Source organism: Zingiber officinale, chromosome 7A (genome assembly GCF_018446385.1).
Source record: "Zingiber officinale cultivar Zhangliang chromosome 7A, Zo_v1.1, whole genome shotgun sequence".
Taxonomy (NCBI): Eukaryota; Viridiplantae; Streptophyta; class Magnoliopsida; order Zingiberales; family Zingiberaceae; genus Zingiber; species Zingiber officinale.
In genome coordinates this window covers 136763414-136784008 of record NC_055998.1, presented here as the reverse complement: position 1 = coordinate 136784008, position 20595 = coordinate 136763414, and the positions used below count along the sequence as shown (strand labels likewise).

The 20595-nt window shown below is 35.0% G+C and overlaps 1 pseudogene; it reads right to left on the bottom strand.

Moving 5' to 3' along the window:
• Positions 1 to 1661: 1661 nt before the first annotated feature.
• Positions 1662 to 20041, bottom strand: LOC122002748 (annotated as a pseudogene).
• Positions 20042 to 20595: the final 554 nt, after the last annotated feature.

The following is a 20595-nucleotide window of genomic DNA, read 5'->3' as shown; positions in this document are numbered from 1 at the left end:
AATGATGGAGGGATTGAGAGAGATATCTTACATAGAATACAAGCTGGATGGGTGAAATGGAGGGGAACGTCAGGTGTTTTATGTGACCGTAAAGTACCTCTTAAACTTAAAGGTAAGTTCTATAAAACCGCCGTTAGACCTGCTATGTTATATGGAGCTGAATGTTGGGCTATGACTCGAGCACATGAGTATAAGATGAGAGTTACAGAGATGAGGATGTTAAGGTGGATGTGTGGACATACGAAGATGGACAAAATAAGGAATGAGAGCATTAGAGAGAAAGTCGAAGTTGCATCTATTAAGGACAAACTCCGAGAGACACGTTTAAGATGGTACGGACATGTACTTAGACGACCAATAAATGCTCCAGTTAGGCGATCTGAAACTATGATAAACATGCATATCAAACGAGGAAGAGGAAGACCAAAAAAGACTTGGTTAGCAATAATAAAACAAGATAAAATTTATTTAAATATAGATGATGATATAATAGGAGATAGAGCTCAATGGCGTAAAAGGATTCATACAGCTGACCCCACCTAGTGGGAAAATTTTTTGTTGTTGTTGTTTGTTGTTGTTATTTTAGAGTTGAAAGTTTTGAGGAGGGTATTTTTATTTTACAGGCAATTCACCCCTCCCCTCTTGCCGGCCCCGCTGCACCAACAATCTCGGTCATCCAGAATTGGGTTCATCCGAATCCATCTTTTGGCCTTCTCCTCGAGCAATCATCCACTCTAGTTTCTCATCCTTCAGAAATGTCGCGCGCTCCCTTCTCATCTGCCAACGTACTCTTCCGTAACACCTCGTTCCTCGAACACACCGAGCCCGTCGACTTTTTCCAGTGTCATCCTTCTCGCTAGCCGCGTCTTTCGCTCGACTTTTTGTGCTCCTAAGTTCCTGCACACTTAGACACAAAGATCAAACACAACATGACCTAACTTGACTTAATTAATCACACCAAAACTATTGCCAGATACTTGTAATTGTGTATAATTAATTCATATAAAATCTATTAAATAGAGACTTAATCCTTCCGTTTCAGCCAAGTTGAGACCTTGAGAAAAGCATGTGCTATCTAGGAGGAAGGCTCACTTCAATAAATAGTATCTTGTGACATTCACAGCTCAGTGAAATATGCATTCATGATGCGTATGTACTTGCATCTGATAATAGCATCTAGCAGGCTTAGTGTGACGAAGATAAAGGTGTTTTACTTTGCCGGCACTTCACAAGAAGGCCAACCACCTGAGAATGAGGTGGATGAAAATAGAAGCATTGGATGAGATTACAAGTCTTCAAATTGTTTTACTTTGTAGAACTATAGAGGAGACCAGAGGCCAATTTCCTTGGGAATGCAATTGGAGTCTAAACGGGCGGAGGATGTGTCGGGTGATTTTCTGAGAGAGGTCAATGGGTGAAGGTGATAACAAGCACATTATTTTGAGAATAATAATATGTCAAGCTGGGTTATGGAGGATGTCATTTGCTTCCCTTACTTTATTTGTAGCATGACAAGAGACACTCCTGCCAATTAGTCTTTCTTGCAAAAAATAATAATATTAATAATTCAAATTCATTTTACAAAGAAACCTAGGAATAATTATTTCAGAAGACCTGAATAACTATTCCTGTAAATCAAAGACACCAATCAATTGCAAGGACAACATCATCTTCAATTTTTCAACAAAAAGAAGGTACATCACAGTTCACAACCAATGATCTTCTATGCCCTAGTTTACATCCCAACTAACTCCATTTCTATCACTTCATTTCTTTGCTGACCCGAACTCTGAAAAACAGCCCATAGGATACAAATCAACTCCATTTCTAATCTTCTACGCTGACCCGAACTCTGAAAACCATTTCTCATGGCGTTCTATATCAGCACTAGATACACTCCTCTGGACTTGGTCAGTGCTTCTTCAAAGTCGCACATAGCCACAGGGTCCTTTGAGATCTCCTCTTTCGCCATATTCTTGATCACATCTCTTGTTTTTCCAGCAATTTTCCGCCTCATGCCATTCAAAGATGCATCACGGCACACATTAGTGAGATCATCTCCGCTGTAACCTTCTGTTTGATGGGCTACCTGATCTATGTCTAAGTCTGTAGCTACCTATTTTAGTAGTCAGAAAGAAAAATGATGTAAAAAAAAAGCATAATAATTTGTTAACAATAACCAAAAAATAACAAAATCAGTACAATCCAGGATGTTGTAGTCATAACTCTAGGCTATCAAAAAGGTAGATCCACTACCTTAATGGTTCCTAGTACCGGCCCTACGGATATAACTCTAGGCCACAAAGAACTGATGAGTGATGCCTAGATATTTCTTCCGAACCAAAAACCCATAGATCTCATGGGTTTGGCCAAAGGTCCATTGGTAACTGGAGAGGTGTTTTCAATTAATATCATAAATAAAGAACTTTCAGCATTTTGTCACAAAAAGGCACGCCATAGAGGGAATAGCCAACTCAAGTCCTCGCATTGTTAATTACACAACAGATACATAAATAAAAATGTAACATTCATAGCTAACACTTCTATTTGTATGTGATTTGAAATCCCCCATTACCAAAAGGCATATTACTTCTAGAGTTCCAAGGGCGAGAAGAATGGTCGTGACCTGAAATTGCAATCTCTCAACTCAAGTTATCACTTGGTTAGTTGTTAGTTGTGCAGTGGATACATAAACAAGAAATATAAAATAGACAGGGGTAACACTTCAGTTTACATGGTTCGAAAACTCTGACTTCTAATCTCCAGCTATAATTTGTCTAGTGAGTCACTCTTCAATTCCCACTATTATTTCTCCGTCTCAGTTCCTTTCCGGAGTAGAAGAAACCTCTTACAATGCTTTGCTTACAATAAGAACAAGACTAACACATGTAAGCAAGGAGTAACAATTCAATAATGAAACAATACAAATATGGAGCTCTTGACCTTCTCTTAATCCTTTTGGTCCTTGTTCATTAGCCTTCACTGGTAAACAAGGTCCATTTGCTCCTTTATTTATACCATGTTCAGCTAGCAATCAATTGTTCTACTTCAGCCTAGTCAATTGCTCTTTTATTCATAAACTTCTGCCTAGCAATGGATCAATCAGTCATCTCCATTCGGTTAGAGTTAATCGTTCTGTCTCAACAAATACCTCAGCTGACTAACTACTCTTGTTAAGTCAATTGACATAACTGCTTGATCACGTAAGCCATCTAATGGCATCTGCCTTCCATTGTCAAATCTTCTTCTGACTTTCTATCGGAACTTCAATCGACTACCTAGTCAACTAATCTCACCCCAACAGATTGAACAGTTGACTCAATCTCGAGAGAGATTATATTCGCAAGCAAATCATTCTAAGTTGACTCCATAGTTGACTCACATACCAATTGATTGAATTTAATCTTCAATTGACTGAAGCATTGGTTTCAACCAGTTTACATCAATTCATCACTTAAAGTCAAAATCTATCGAAACCTCAAATGTGAGGTCACTTGCAAACTCTTAACTCACTTACTTGCCAAGAGACCTTACCTATGGGGCTTCTTGGTTTACCAAGATGCCTTGCCTCCAGATCTTCCTTTTCTAAGAGACCCTACTTGACAAGTCATATTAACCTAACTTGAACCTTTGATCAAACATTAAAAATATTTAATCAACCTCAACCGAATCGGTATCATTACATCAATAGTCTTCCTAATATCTTAATCTCCTCAATTATCAATCAATTGGTCAAACTTGGCCACTAGGAGCACAATTACATGAACAATCTCTCCCTTTTTTATATTTGGCAACACATTTAAGTTTAGATAATTTAATTCCATTTTCTAAATCAATTTGGGTCAAATAAAAGTCTCTAACTTACACACCTCATTTTTTTCGTCCTTTTGCATGCATCAAAAAACAAGATACCACTTAGAAAATTTCTTATAAAACCAAGAAGAAACACTTCTAAAACCATATAGAGATCAAAATTCAAAACTTGAAAATTTCTTGATACCAAATGTAGTTGAACAAAGTAGGGTATCACTTGTAAACATATTTATGATACCAATTGTATAATCACTTATAAAGACAATTAAATCAAAAGCATAACCTACAAATAGATACCAAAATTCAATCTAAAATTTCCTTGATACTAAATATTAAAACATAGAAAAAATTCAACATTGAATTTGCTTCTCCCTTTGTAGGTCATGGAAAAATCTATTTTTCCTTTTTGTCCTTTTGGGTCATTTCCAACTCTCCTTTTTTAAAATCATTTAGCGTAACAGGAATGTCCTGCCTACATTTACCAAATCTAAGTACTTAATGTCAATGAAAGTCACTACTTGTGATACCAAATAATAAAAACATAAGCCAAATTCAAAATAAAATTTTGATTTATACCAAGTATTTCAGAAGATGAAAAGTTCAAGTTGGAATGATGATACCAAATGTTTTCACTAAACTTGATACCAAATGGTAAATATTAATTATAAATGTACCAAATTCAAACTTGAATTTTTCACGATCCAACTCTTCTCTGTCCATCCACGATCGTGCGCCACAGTGCCAGGCAATACTGTTAGCTTGCGCCGAGAAGGCCTAGCCTCTGTGATGCTGAACCGGCTACCAAGCTTGGCCTCTGCATGGGCACGAGGCCTCCTCGAGCTCGGAACGGCATGATCATGGCCTCAGTGGCCAAGCCTAGTTGTGGCCTCATGAGTCATTTCCCATCTCTTTCCCAGTGAGTTTTTTTTGGCTCCCCTTCCCTTTCTTTCCTTCTACTGTCCTTCCCAATATGGCTGATCCGTTGCTAGTCTATTTCCATTCCACTAAGAATACACTATTGATTTGTTTCCCTCCATCCACTCTTCGGGGTAAACAAAGCATTAGTCATGTCTCTACAATGACAACATCCTCTCAAGCATACAAGCATTTTTCCTGCTAGTATTTATCTCCCTTCAGCGTAGATTTTCTTAACACCATGATGTCTCAAGGTACATTATAATAGTGTTTTGCAATGTCTTTAGTGTTAAACCTTGGGTAGAAATCCTAAAACATGTTCTGGATCCCAAATCACGAAGAATGGGTGGTGAGTCTGAGGCCACCAATTAGTCTAAACCCTAACGTGCATTGGATGACCATGTTGCAATGTTTTTGATGGATCTAAACTCTCCAAATTAAAACATCCAACGCCACTGATGAGTTTAGAATCTTGACAATAATCCATGAATAGTCTTAGCTATCCAATTTGCATTGTTTTCACCCACCAAGCATTTTTGGGCAAAAAAGCTTGATGACCCTAGAAACTCCAAATTGGGCATCCAAAATCATTAGTGAGTCAAGAATGATGCCTACAATGCATGATGGTATCATGCATGGTTTGCAAAATTGCGATCGGGATCGTAGGATCGTACAATCCTACAATTCGGAAGCACTAAATTGATTGGGATCAAGTTTTGTAGTGGAATCAGAACAGGAAAGTTGAAATCATACAGTATCTATGGAATCGACATGATCTTACATTACAAATGATTTAACTCTGATGGGCAATGTCCTCGTCAGCGGAACCACAAACGTCCTTGTCGGCGGAACCACAAACAAGCGACGCCGGTGGCTTGAGAAGGGGGAAGCACGAACTTGGGCGTTGCTAGTTTCTCACAGCAAGGACCATCTCTGACGAAACTTAGGCGTGCTAGTTACTCGCGGCAGGGATTGTCTCTGATGGTCGTCGCAAGGAATGCATTGGGGAGGAGAGAAGAGGGGTCGAGAAAAGTATTTTTTTTTTTATCTGAGGAAGAGGGAGGACCATAGGAGAGGTTGTGGTCGGAGATTTGAGGGTTCCATCTCGCGACAAAGAAAGGGGTGATGGGAGAGGAGAAGAGGAGGCAGAAAGCTTCAGCGACAGAGATGTGAACTTTTGGTTTTTAATTGAAACCTAGTTAATTGATGCAATTAACTTCTAACTTAAATTCCGCAAACCCTAATCCAATTATCCCATTAAAATATATATAAATTTATTTTAAAATTTAAAAATTATAAATAAATTATATTTATTTATTATATATATTATCAACCTATTATTATCATTAATATTAATTTGATTTAATTTATTATAAAGGAAATTTTAATCAAATATCAAATTATTTTAATCTTCATTATAAATTTGATCATCCTATCAAAATAGTAAATAAAATTTTAAGGGTTTTTGGTAGGATCATACGATCCTACAATCTGATCCCAATCGATCTGATTCTGACCCCAAATCGATCTTCCATAGGATCACGATCCGACAAATAATGATCTCACGTGCCCAATTTGTAGTATTTTAACTAATCAAGTAGTTTTGGACAAAAGTATTTGGCAACCCTAAACACTCCAAATTAAATTTGAAACCACCAATGAGTCTAGAATGTTACCTACAATCCAAAAATAGTCTTGGATGTCCAATTTGTTATGTTTTTGCCCCTCAAATACCTTTAGCCAAAGGTGTTTAATGACCACTTTTGGCCAAAAGCATTTAATGGCCCTAATCTCTCCAAATGGGGCATCCAAGGACAATTGTAAGTGTAGAATGTTGCATACAATCCATAGAGGGTCTTAGGTGTCCAATTTGCATTGTTTTTGACATTCAAGAAGAAATTGTTCCTTGCATGTCAGTCCATATACCATTCCATTTGTTGACTAGCACACAGAACATCCTCGAAACCATGACACAACTACAATGACAAGGTTGCATAAAGATTTTTGCAACACAACTACACTGACTAATAAAGCAACGTTAATGTTTGGAGAATTCTAACGAAATAGATGTTCCAACATGAGTCATTCATTGATGTTGACTTCAAGCAAGATCCAAAACTTACTTGAGGTGGTGAGGGCTTTGCAAATAAGATTTTGGTGATGTCCGACTCCTTCCCCCTTCTTGTCTAGGAGATTTCTACAATATATACTTCTCTCAGCTTCACCACGATATCACAAAATGAAGAGGTATTCTATTTCCTCCTCTCCTTCCCAACTTCCCCCTTCTCCTCCTCTTACAGTGTTTGGCACACCATGTGGCTCCTGTGTCAACTTACACATCTCATTCCAGTTGAACATTGAAACTCAAACTTGAAATGAATTTCAAACCTTAATTGTGGCAACAAAATATGTTTTGTGGCAATAAAAGATGTTATATGATCCTACAATAGTTGTCTTTTTTCCTTTAGATGAACCAACACCCCCACGACACTAATATTGTAAGTCCACGAAATCAACTAGACTAAATTATTCTAAAGTCTAGGTTCCTTGATATTTCGACAAGAAGAAGAATAGTCTATATACAATTGTGGCAAATCAAAAGAACGTACAATAAGTATGTAGCATTTTTTGAAACTAGATTATCAGAAACATATTTGTAATTGTGAGCCATACCTCAACTGTTCTTAGATTTATTTTTATAAGCTCCTTTCGACTTTCAAAATTAGGAAGAGGTATATATATCCTCTTTTCCAGCCGTCTCCTGCAATAGATCAATATGAGCAAAGCAACAATGAAAGTTAGAAGGGTAAGTATTATAGTTATGGATACGCAAACAGCTAGCAAACTAAGATGGATAGAAATGAAAAGAAGAAATTTAGTACCAAGTACAGGGCATAAATTTGAATGCTAGTTGTGCCTAACCTAAGTGCCTCATCTATGTCCCAAGGGAAGTTGGTAGCTGCTAAGACCATCACGATTTTCCTTTGACCATCTTCACCCGTAGAGCTATTGTTAACACCATCTATCTGGACTAGAAGTTCAGACTTCACTCTTCTAGATGATTCATGCTCACCAGAAGCTCTAGATAAAAGAGCAAAAACATCAGTGCAGTGCCAAAATAATTTAAATAAACAAATAGCATCTAGAGAACCTAATCAGGATCATAAATGTCACAAAAAAAAACATTACAAAATCTAGCACATAAAGGAAAAATGAAAAAGAAAAGTGAAAGAAATTTGTACTTTTTCACTATGTTAATTAGATATAATTATGAACTAATGCCACAGGAAACACCATGTTGAATCACCCCACTAATCCATTACTTGTACTTGACTTATAACTTGCACAAGCAAGTATTTCTATATTGGATTAGAAGTTATTATAACTACAATTATTGCATTTAAAAATCAAATAAAAGAAATATGTTTTTAAAAAAATACAATTCAATGAGAGAAAATGAGCACAAGAACAAAATTCTAGGCACACCTACCCTCTAGAATTGCAGAGAGAATCTATTTCATCAATAAAAATAGTGCTAGGAGCATAGGCTCTCGCAAGCTCAAATAGGCAACGCACCATCCTTTCACTCTCTCCACGCCATTTTGAAGCCAGTGTAGCAGAGGAAACGTTGAAGAATGTTGTGCCACATTCTGTTGCTACAGCCTTTGCCAAAAGAGTCTTTCCGGTACCAGGTGGACCAAACATAAGAACTCCCTTCCATGGCCGTCGAATTCCCTAGACAGGAAAAAATAATTGGGTAATCTCATATCAGTTGATAGTAAAACTCAATCACATATAGCATACTATTGAACTTCTTTGTTGATAAATAGTTGATCAACGCTGCATAATGCAAATGCCATAATATTTCAAGCACTCTACAAACTCTCAATTGGAGACTCCAAGCTCAACTCTGCAAGTTCCAGTTCCCACTTGCATAAAATTGGAATGAATCCAAAAAAACGAACAACAACAATAATGAATGAGGGTTATATGAGAGTACACATTTGCATGATATATAAAGAGCTTAGCCTTGATCATGAATAGATGTTTCACAACACGAATTAGATCAGTTGATAAATCATGTGTTTGTGGGTTTTACCATAATTGGGTTCTGGCTCCTTAGGACATAGGATACAATTCTTTTAGTTATAATATACAAATATTATGAATATTTTAGGTGTCAATATGACATCAGATGGGATTACCTGGAAATACTCAGGCATCCACAGAGGAAGAACTACAGCCTCCTCTAGGAGTCTTTTGGCTTCATTTAGTCCTGCAACATCATCCCATCTCACCCCAGGAGTCGTCTCTAAAACATCCCTTTCAAGCATTGCAGCTAAGTCTGCATCAGGCCCTTCATACTGTCCCCTTTTCAATCTTCCGTCTTCTGCATCACCATTCTGAAATAATCATGATAATCAATGATTAAAAACAATGCTTAGGAACAAAGGTAGTAGAAAGACACAAAGTACTAGTAAGGGGAAATGGTTAAAGAGAAATAGAAAGATTACAATAGTGCAGTTTTAATTCTTGAGTTATCAAAATCATATAATTCACCATTCAAATTGCAGGGTTCAAACTGTATGGGTGAATCATTTGTGTCAAGAATCAGTCTGATTTAATACAATTTCGACCAATTCAATATCAATCATTTGATTTCTAATTCTGAACTTAAGTCATTAATTAGGTCTACTCAAGCAAATGAATAGTTTCCCACAATAAATTTAGGATTGAAAAAAAAAATCTCATATCTTATTATATTTGATGATTCATCTTGACCCTTCCACATTGTATCATCTTCAACCTTTACACACCAAAGGTTGCTTATTTGACAACAGCTCGTTGTTTACGACCCTTCACTCAAAATGATGTTTCTTCAATAGCAGCTTACCATCCTCAACCCTCATTGGACATCTCTCAAGAGGTCGAGTTCACCCGAAGCTTCAATGACTTCTTCCTCATGCGTCTTCAACCAAAGGATATCTCTTGGCATTCATCCTCAACAATTAAACATTGACTAGAGGATGTCAATGTCAACACTTGTATTTCTTGAACATACTCAATAATTGAGGTGAATATAGGAAGTCTTCCAATCCTCATCCTCAGCAACCCTCATACACATCTATATTCCTTGAGCATCTTCGACCAGAAAACATGCCCTCAAGAACCATAAAACACCATTCTCTCCCATCCTTCATCCTCAGCAACTATTGTGACTAACTTGTTGACCAAGATTAGAGATTTCTTGATGCAATCATGTAACATGCAAACAGCAATGATTGATAATCTGTACAGAAATTTGTTCTCTACTATTTGTATTTTCTAAAAGCTTCCGATTTCCTGATCCTGATTAGTCTTATTAATCACTCCAAAGTTAAGTCAAAATCCATTTATCATTTTGGTGGAGGAACTAAAAAGTCATAGTTATAAACAAATCCACAATTGGCTGGAAGAAAAATGGGCCTCATACTTGTCTTATTTGGAAAAGCGGAAGAATAATGGACCACATACTTGCCTTATTTGGAAAAGGGGATTGAAGAAAATCATACAACTTCATCAATAGCAAGCTAGAAAGAAGGGGACAATAGATTCTTGTTTATCATGCATGTAACATCATGAATTTTATCATTTAATGCCACCAATTAAGAAACTAACACACAGACAATTAAAAAGTCACAGACAATTAAAAAGCTATGGCCTACTGATGTGATTTAAAAAAAAGGTTTCAATTTGAAATTTGTAAAATAGGAAATTTCATATTTCAAAAGAATTAAAGAAAAAATGTTGATTAACATGTTTTCTTCACAAAAAAGATCACTGTATAAAATGCTCTCAGAACCTCATAGAAATGAGTTTTTAGTTTAATAATAATCTTCCCTTGTAAGTTTTGATTATCTATGTGATATATTATTTTGCCGTGTCAAATTGTTTACACATGGTGTCGCATCAGAATTGAATCCTAGTTCAGTATTTTGATAATTCTTCTTGTGATCTCTCTCCTTGCATTCTCTAATTCCACGCCCTCACCAAACATTGTCCTTTCCTCCACATCCATGCAGCACACGGCAAGGACTAATCCTAACCCGTGCCTCTTGTTGCATCCCACTGCACTTCTATGCCAAGGAGAAGAAGATCCCTCCCTAATTCAATCTATGTCACCCCTACAAGACAAGAAGACCTTCTACAACCCTCATTGATCAAGATCTGAAAACTCAGTTCAATACTGGTTACTTGATAGTATCCCACTGTGCCCACTGATTTCCCTGCCAAGGAACTGTAACCAGTTATTCCTGTTGCTTCCACTCGCATCCATCTCACCAAGTGCCTCATCTAAAACTGGCCCCTTTCTATCTGCATGAGTAGCCCATCTCCACTTGTTCCTCAACTTCTTCACAGTCAAACCTTATCCACAACTGCAACCCTCATCAAATGCTAATCTACCCTCGTTCGTCCACTTCCAATCCAGAGAAGAGAGCATGCAGCGCACCTCCTCAACAGATCCCTTGCAAAATTCATCCCAAGGCCACACGAAACTCCACTTAGAACTACTCTGCTCTGACTAGTGCCTCAACTTAACTAGCACTAGACCCAACTGCTCAAGTCTAATGCAGACCTACAGTTGATCCTTCTTGATCTACAATCACAGTTGCCAACTTCTTTCCCCATCTTTTGATGCTAAGAGAATTATATATATATATATATATATATATATTATTGTAGAAATTAATTACCACCACCTCAACAACAAATCCTTCGTTCCACTAAGTGAGGTTGCAGAATTTAAAGTGAAAGAAATTTAAATTCTGAAGTTTGAATTCTACGATAAAAATTTAAATTTCTATACTCATTTGACCTACTTAAATTACCTAAGTTAAGTTGGTCACCTAAAGCTTAGTTAAAAGGTTGATAAAAATATTTTTTCCACTGTTCTTTTATTTCTCCATCGTTTACTAGTACCCATTGCATTCATCTTTAATACATTTTATTTGAATAAGATCTGTTGTCTTCATTTCTCTCACTTTCGCTATTCTATAAATGTCTTTTTTCCCTTTTTTTAGTATTCAATTTTTAATATAATCATTCAAAAGTTTCATTTTTTGCTTTATTCACTACTTTCTTAATCTCTTTTTGGCTATTGTATATTGTTTTAAGTTTCTCTCGTTCTTACAAATATATAATTCTTTATAAGCGGTTCATTTTTCCTTTACTTTATCTTGTACTTTCTCATTGCACCACCAAGATTCATTACTTAGTTGTGCATATCCCTTTGACTCACCAAGTACACTTTTAGCCACTAATTTCAACTTTGATAACATCTTATCCCATGCCATATTAGAGTCAACATATATTTCACCTAATGCTTGTTTTTCTACCTTCTCTTTAACCATAAGAAAGTCAATTTACGATTTATTATTCTCACTTTTGAACATGACCAAGTGTCATCTTTTCTTAAAAAACGTATTAGCTAATATAAGGTTGGTGTTATGTTATCGCAAAATCCAATATAATTTTTGCTTCTCCATTTCTCATTCCAAATCCATAACCCCATATATCCTCTCATATTCCTCATTTTTCACTCTAACATGTTCATTTAGATCACCTCCTATTAAAATTATATTATTTGACGGAATATTTTGTAATACTTCATCTAGGTCGTCCCAAAATCTTGATTTGATAGCATCGTCTAATTCTACTTGCGGTGCATATATGCCAATTACATTTATAGTTTCTTTCGTCACTATTATCCTAAGAACTATAATTCTGTCTCCTTTTCTAACTACTCCTACAACTTCATCTTTTAACGAACTATCTACAGCAATACCCACTTTATTTCTTGTTTTACATTTTCTTGTGTAGCATAATTTAAAACTGGAGTTCTCTATCGTCTTTGCCTTCTCGCATATCCATTTTATCTCTTGTATATACAAAACACTAATTTTTCTCTTAATCATCGCATCCACTACCTCCATTCATTTACAGTGATTTTTCATATTGCAAATCTTAGACTACTAGTTTTCTTATAATATTTGTTCTAATCCAACCTATGGTGTGAGAATTCTTGCTTATTTAACACTACACGTAAGTTCTAATGGAGATGTTACAGTCGGACCTGCAACGCGAACTTTTGCATATTTAGTATTACACTCGAGTTTTGGAGATGTAGCGGTGCTTACCGAAACGTTATAGTCGGATTCTGCAACGCGTTCTTTCTGGGGAACAACTTAACATTAGCACAATAGTTTAGTGGATTCATTTATTGAACCTTTGCTATAGTTTAACGTTGACTTACAACCTAATGCAACCCTCCTCCTTTATCTGAGCTTAGGGTCGGCTATGATTGGTTTGTCATGGGCAAAGTTAAAGATTGAGTGAAACCATGGTTTAAAATTTCATTCTGTGCCGAGCGAGAAATAGGCCGAATTTAACATTCCACCCACTGCTTGGCACCACATGCTGCCATGGGGTCGCGGAGGCAACCGCGAACACGCGACAGACGCGTGATGCATAACATATTATGTTAATAATTAAACTTAGCATTATAATTTCAATCAACTCCTACTATAATAGGAATAATCTAAATAGGCTTAATCAAAGACTAATATAACTATCCCGTTAATTTAATATCTACACATATATATATTACTTATTTTGATTTCAAAAATATATAATAAATTTTTTATTTATTTACTATATAGAGGCATCCTATATTTTTTTTTCCTTTTTAATTTTTTTTATATTTTTTATATTTTTTATATTTTAAACTTTATAATATTTAGATTAAATTTTTTTATTTTTAATTAATATATTTTATATTTAAAAAATACCGAAATCATATAGGCACATACCGAAACCGTATCATTCCGGTCATGAACCAAAACTCTGATACGACTCGAGATTTTAAGTGATGAGTATAACCTCTTGTGTAAGAAATACTATGGAGAGTTGTGGAGAGTGAATACTAGTCTATACATAAAACAATAGTTGAAAAATATATGAACACAAGTTTAAATAAACGTAGAATATTAAAAAAATGGAGCATATATTAAAGATAACATAAAAAAAAACTACTAAATTTAGAAGATGTTTAGCCTAATTCATTTAACATATCCAAAAGCATGTTTTGTGATAATTTAGTCCTTTAAAAAATGCCCACCGACCATAATGTAATATTACTCCTAAGAATAAAGATCATTTGATTAAGCCACAAAATGATTATAAAATAACCTCCAAATGACTTGTATTCAATCCCTAGTGACATAACCCTAGTAGAACCCCCTCATAGCTTGACCACTTTCAAAAATGTTTAACATGTGATTAATCATAATCTAGTCTTATAAACAATACCTCCTTCATTCTATCCTGAGAGATAAATAAAAATGAACAATAGGGGTAAGGATGATAATTTATCCAACTTTGATTAAGATTCAACTCAACACAACCTAGCTACCTCATATGTAAATGGGACAAGGATAGAGTAACAACAACAATCAAGTCTTATCCCACTAGGTGGGGTAGACTATGTAAATCATTTTTACGTCATTGAGCTCTATTTCCTACTATATCATCATCTATACTTAAATAAATTTATCTTATTTTATTGTTGCTTTGCTAACCAAGTTTTTTATGGTCTTCCTTTTCCTCGTTTGATATGCGTGTTTATTATAGTTTCACATCGTCTAACTGGAGCATTTATTGGTCATCTAAGTACATGCTTGTACCATCTTAAACGTGTCTCTCAGAGTTTTCCGTCAATAGATGCAACTCCGACTTTCTTTCTAATGCTCTCATTTCTTATTCTGTCCATCCTCGTCCACACACCCACCTTAACATTCTCATCTCTACAACTCGCATCTTCTGCTCATGTGCTTGAGTCATAGCCCAACATTCAGCTCTATACAACATAGTAAGTGTAACTACGGTTTTGTAGAACTTTCTTTTAAGTTATAGAGGTATTTTACGATCACATAAACACCCAACGCTCTTCTCCATTCAACCATCCTGCTTGTATTCTATGTAAGACATCTCTGTTAATCCCTCCATCGTTTTGCAAAAATGATCCTAAATATTTAAAGCTCTCGATTCCGATCAACTCGTCATCTCCTATCTTAACAATTGTCTCTTTACGTCTAATATCGCTAAACTTAAATTCCATATATTCTATTTTTATTTTACTAAGCCTAAAATCTTTCTCCTCTAGTGTTTGCCGCCAAGATTCTAGTTTAGCATTTACTCATTCACATGTTTCATCTACTAAAACAATATCATCTGCAAACAACATGCACCACAGTACTGTGTTTTGAATGTGTGCAATGAGTTCGTCCATAATTAGTATAAAAAGATAGAGACTTAGAGTTGATCCTTGATGTAACTCTATCTTTATTGGAAATGCTTCAGTTACTCTGCTTGAAGTCTTTACTCTGGTCGTTAAATCCTCGTACATATCCTTAATTAATTCGATATATGTAGGATCGAAAAAAATTTAGATATCTCCACAATTGCATGATATTGTCCACTTTGGGCCTAAGCCCTCATAGTTTTGCTCTTGGGCTCTCCCCAAAAGGCCTCATTCCAAATGGAGATATCTTTTTCTTATAAACTCATGATCTTTCCCATATGTTTTCAATGTGGGACTATGTTTGCAACCTTGCAACCCCAACAATCCCCCATCAAACAAAGGACCACATGCTTCCCATGTCCGATCCTCGACCCACCAGGTCTTCCTGCCCCTCAGTCCACCCGACCTACTAGGACTTCCTTGCCTAGCCGCAACTAGGACTTCCTGCCTGGTGTCTGGTCCTCTTGATCCGAACATAGGAACCCCCACTTTCTTTGTTCGAGGTAACACATGGCTCAATCAGATCATAGTTCTTGTGCACAGTCGGCTGTTAAACCTTCTGGCAGTCCGGGCTCTGATACCAATTGTAGGATCGAAAAGAATTTAGATATCTCCACAATTGCCTGATATTGTCCACTTTGGGTCTAAGCTCTCATGGTTTTGCTCTTGGGCTCTCCCCAAAAGGTCTCATTTCAAATGGAGATATCTTTCTTTTATAAACTCATGATCTTTCCCATGTGTTTTCAATGTGGGACTATGTTTGCAACCTTGCAACCCCAACAATATGTTACGCTAACACCTTTCCTTTCTAGAATTCTCTATATAATTTCTCTTGGGACTTTATCATAAGCTTTTTCTAAGTCAATGAATATCATATGTAAATCTTGTTTGTGCTCCCGATAATTTCTCTTGGGACAAGGATAGAGAAAAAAAATACATAAATGAGATAGGATGGGCATGGGATAAAATTTATGCTCCCAAGATCCACTTTCTCAGCATAAATTTAATTCACAATAAACACATTTTATAAATAATTAAATCTATTTTCTTTTAGGTCTTTTTACCCCTACCCCAAAAGTGATGTGCATAAAAAATGGAATGTTGTAAAGATGAGGAAGAAGAATCAATTCCATAATCCGACTTGCTTCCTAGAATTAAGAAACCCGCATAAAAATGCTAGATGCCCTTTTGAAATTGACTAATCAATTATAATAATGTGTCCTTTTTGTCATGGCTCTAGAGATCGTTATCTTAGGGGAGTTAGCTTCTAGCATACTTTTGACCTATATTGAGATTTCATTGAGAAAAACAAGTGAGCATGTAGACACTAGGAAAGAGATTATATTGAGTAGTAGGATTATTATAAAGTAATTCTTATGTAGTAAATTGTGTTATACATTCATAAACTTGAATTGTCTCATGAAAGCTATTGTAGAAAAGTTACTATCCAATTTGTTTAAACATTCAAGGAAAATTGATTCTAGTTGCCAACTTATTCAGCATTAGTTCAATTTTTTATCAGAGAATATATTACTTTAAAGAGATATTCGCGCCACACTACTTATATTGTATTTGCCATAGGCCACATGCTTCTTTAGATTGGTACTAATGGTCGGATCATCAACATCAACATTATCATTTGTCTACCCATCATTGTTATGCAAACACCTTTCTCACCCCATGATTAATCATCTCATTTTCTTATTCATTAGAAAGGGTGGCCGATAGAATAAAAAAAGTTCATCGAAGATCATAAAAAATAAGATGTCTATTCCTCACTAATTGGAAGGGACGTGTAAAAAAGAAGATAATGAACATACTATGTTCCTTTAAGGTTATGATAAGTTTTAAAATTTCGAAACATGTCGAAGTTTCGATATATGGCCGAAATTATACGATTTTGATATCGTATCATATCAATACAATTTCGATACTTTTTAAAATATACAACAACAACTAAGCCTTATCCCACTAGGTGGGATCGACTATATGAATCATTCTACGTCATTGGACTCTATCTCGTACTATATCATTTATATTTAAATAAATTTTATCTTGTTTTATTATTATTAATCAAGTCTTTTTTATCTTCCTCTCCCTCATTTGATGTTCTATCCCTCATTCCTCTCCCTCATTGATATGCACATTTGTCATAGTTTTAATTCGCCAAACTGGAGTATTTATTGGTCATCTATGTACATGTTTGTACTATCTTAAAAGTGTCTCTAGGAGTTTTTCCTCATTAGATACAACTCTGACTTTCTCTTTAATATTTTCATTTCATATCTATCTATCCTTGTATGTCTGCACATCCACCTTCATTTATTGGGCTCTATATATTAATTAAATTATTTTTATTAATATTTGATCATTATAAATGCTTATTATTAAATTATATTTGAGATGTTGAATGCTAATTTAAGTTTTGATATTATTTGATGAAATGTTTGATTGTATTGAGTAAAAGTAGACTTAGGTTAACTAAAGTCCATTAAGAAGGTTTAAGTTATATTTAATTTAGATATATTTTAATAAGTTTAAAATTAAATCCAATTTATATATAAAACAATTCAGTTTATTAATAGTAATACATTTTATAAAGTTAGAAATTATATTAATTTAAATTTGTTTATCTAAGAAGGGAAAAAGATAATCATTTTTTACAAAAGTTAAGAGGTTTTGTTTTTCCTCTATTTACCATAAGAGGTAGTTTTTTCTCTTTGTTTATTTTGATGAAAAAAATAATGAATGGAAGAGTAAAAAAGTTAATAATGAAGAAAAAAATTAATGGAGAAAAGAGAAAAATATTAAGAAGGAAAATTTTAATAGGGAAAAATAAATAGTTGTTTAAAAATAAAAATAAAAATAAAATCAACCTCTAAAGTTAAAAATAAAACATAAAAAAAAATCACCCACTGTGAGTGTTGCGACGTGGAGGGTTGCACCACCCTCCACGCCCCTGCGAAGGCTGTCGCAGGGGGTTGCGGCACCCTTCGTGCCTTGGCGGAAGCCATTATGAGGGTTGCAACGGCCTTGTGGTCACAGTGTTGGTATTGTGTCAATCAGTGGGTGGAGCAATAACCACTCGTGTCGACCAGCATGACACGAGATTTAAATCCTTGGTTTTAACTCATAATAATCCTATTACCTCACACAATGAAAAGTATGTCCAGATTTAAAAATGCTCACAACTCACTTAGACTAGAATCCTACTTGATAAAGGAGAATAATGTGGTTTAAAATTAGAAAATATAACTTGAAATTTTGAAATTGGGAATATTATATTTCATATCATTTAAGAAAAGAAAATATTGTGTAAAAAGACATTATTTTGCTCCTACCAGTCTTTACAAAATGGAAAAAAAATTCAAATCATGTTCTTAAAAGAATAAGTGTTCTATAAAAGGCCCACAAACCCCCACAAAAATGAATTTCAGTTTAACAATAAATCTATATATGTGAGTTTTAATTCTATATGCAATAGATTATTTATCTAGTGCGATTGTTTATCTTGCAGCCACTTCATCTATTGTTCAAATATAAAGTACCTGAGAATCAGCCTTGATAGAGTTTGATTTTCCTTTCTTCCCAACAAGAGTTGATGATCTTGCATTTGAATTAATTTTGCTTATGTTAGAATTAGCAACACGTCCAACCATTCCCGACTTAGTTGAACCATGCGCCCATTTAGAATCTTGGTTGGGTTTTCTCATGTTAGGAGTAGCACTTCTTGTTGGTTTTCTACTATGAGAGTCTCGGCTTGGTGGTCTCCAAACATCAGGATCATCTAAGGCACCAGAAGATGTGGGGTACTCATCCAATGGTTGGAAAACAAAGGAGGATCTAGTGGATATTGGGGGTGAAGAGGACCTTCTTGTCCCTGGCATTTCCTTGAAAGTTCTTAATTCCACATCCAGTTGTTTGACGACTTCCACTTCCTCAAAAATAGCTTTCTTACAGTTCATCCATTTTGCACGAATTTCAGTATCATCTAAAGTATTCAGATACCTGTAAGAGAACATTCAGAAAACTTACTACTATTCCAGGACTCAAAATTCAAAATGAGAACAGAAAATGCACTCTCCAAATATCTAAATATTTAAAAATGCTGTATGCATTGTTATATAAGAGCAACTTAGTTGATCATGATTGGGAAAAAAGACAATCTCACAGAATTAAGACATGATTTTTCATACTCCGAAAGGCACATTGAAACAACAAGAGGAAGTAACAAAAACTGAACAGATTACTAAAAAGAAACAAAGAAAAGCTGAATTGTAGCCCCATAGCCCCATAGAAACTCAAATTAAAGATAAATGCCGCATATTCACTTTTCTGTTTTCTCATGGTTCACGGTTCTGTGTTCTGTTTTGTTATTTTTCACAAAGAAGAGAGCTTGGGTAGGAAACCCTATGACACATAATATGATAACGAATAAGAATTCAAACAAAAGTGTCGTGATCACTGCTAAGCCAATCTTTCTAAAGTGAATCTCACTGCACTAATTACTTTGTAACTACTGTCTGGTATCTAGTCTAGTAAGAAAAACTAAAATCATTTACAAGTGTGGCGAACAATCTATCTAATCACGGATTCATCTTTCTGTTCTAACCTAATGTGCCAAGAACCATGCAACTGGGAAAATAAAAGAGGTGACAACTTACAAGGTCACGCCAGGATTAGGCGAACGGAAGATCCTCAATATCGTCAAAATTAATTAGAGAGAGAATATTGTTATCATATCGTGCAGCAGGGCTCGGAAGGGCGAAAGACAAGGACGCTTACTTGTTGATTTGGGCGATGGCGCCGTCGAAGAAGATGATAGAGGTGTCGTAGAGGCCCTCAAGCGCGTACTCGCGCGCCAGCTTGACGTGATCTTGAAGGACTGCTAGAGCTGACGACATTCTCAGATCTGTTTCATCAGAAAGCTTGTTAGGGATGGAGAAGAAGAAGAAGAAAAGGAAGTCGATCGGCCGATACAAGTACAAACTTTTAAATAGGTAGCGGTGGTTGGTTAGTACTTCAACATTTTTTATTTATTTATTTTAATTTCAATATTTGCCAATTAATGAAGAAGTTTCTCAAATTTTTATTTTCAATTTTTTATAATTTTAATATGTAAAATATATTATAATATTCATTTCTAGTGAATTCTAAATATTTATCTTATTTAACTTTGTAAAATCTATTTTTGAAAAACAAATATTTAAAAAAAAAACACACACACCGTTACCTATGAGTGATTTTAGCTCTTAACAGATAAAAATAGAAAAAACAATCACAACTAAAATATTTAGTTAGTTTTATTTTTGTAGTTGCAGTATTTGTAACTTCTTAAGGGAAATTTCACTCTGACAATCAAAATTATTTTAGTTATATTTTTATATTTTATATTTGACTTTAAAATTTTAAATAAGTTTGCATGTATTTTATGTCAATTTTAAAATTATCATAAAAATTTTAAACAAATCTAGTATTTATTTTAAATGTCAGTATTAAATTTGTCATTCACTAAATTTCAATTCATC